This window comes from Salmo salar, chromosome ssa21, assembly GCF_905237065.1.
Source record: "Salmo salar chromosome ssa21, Ssal_v3.1, whole genome shotgun sequence".
Taxonomy (NCBI): domain Eukaryota; kingdom Metazoa; phylum Chordata; class Actinopteri; order Salmoniformes; family Salmonidae; genus Salmo; species Salmo salar.
This window is the reverse complement of record NC_059462.1, coordinates 52497519-52498009: the sequence shown is the minus strand read 5'-3', so window position 1 is coordinate 52498009 and position 491 is coordinate 52497519.

Here is a 491-nt window from a genome sequence, read left to right as displayed (position 1 = left end):
GTCATCGCCCTCTCTCTTTCTAGTCATCGCCCTCTCTCTTTCTAGTCATCGCCCTCTCTCTTTCTAGTCATCGCCCTCTCTCTTTCTAGTCATCGCCCTCTCTCTTTCTAGTCATCGCCCTCTCTCTTTCTAGTCATCGCCCTCTCTCTTTCTAGTCATCGCCCTCTCTCTTTCTAGTCATCGCCCTCTCTCTTTCTAGTCATCGCCCTCTCTCTTTCTAGTCATCGCCCTCTCTCTTTCTAGTCATCGCCCTCTCTCTTTCTAGTCATCGCCCTCTCTCTTTCTAGTCATCGCCCTCTCTCTTTCTAGTCATCGCCCTCTCTCTTTCTAGTCATCGCCCTCTCTCTTTCTAGTCATCGCCCTCTCTCTTTCTAGTCATCGCCCTCTCTCTTTCTAGTCATCGCCCTCTCTCTTTCTAGTCATCGCCCTCTCTCTTTCTAGTCATCGCCCTCTCTCTTTCTAGTCATCGCCCTCTCTCTTTCTCGTCATCG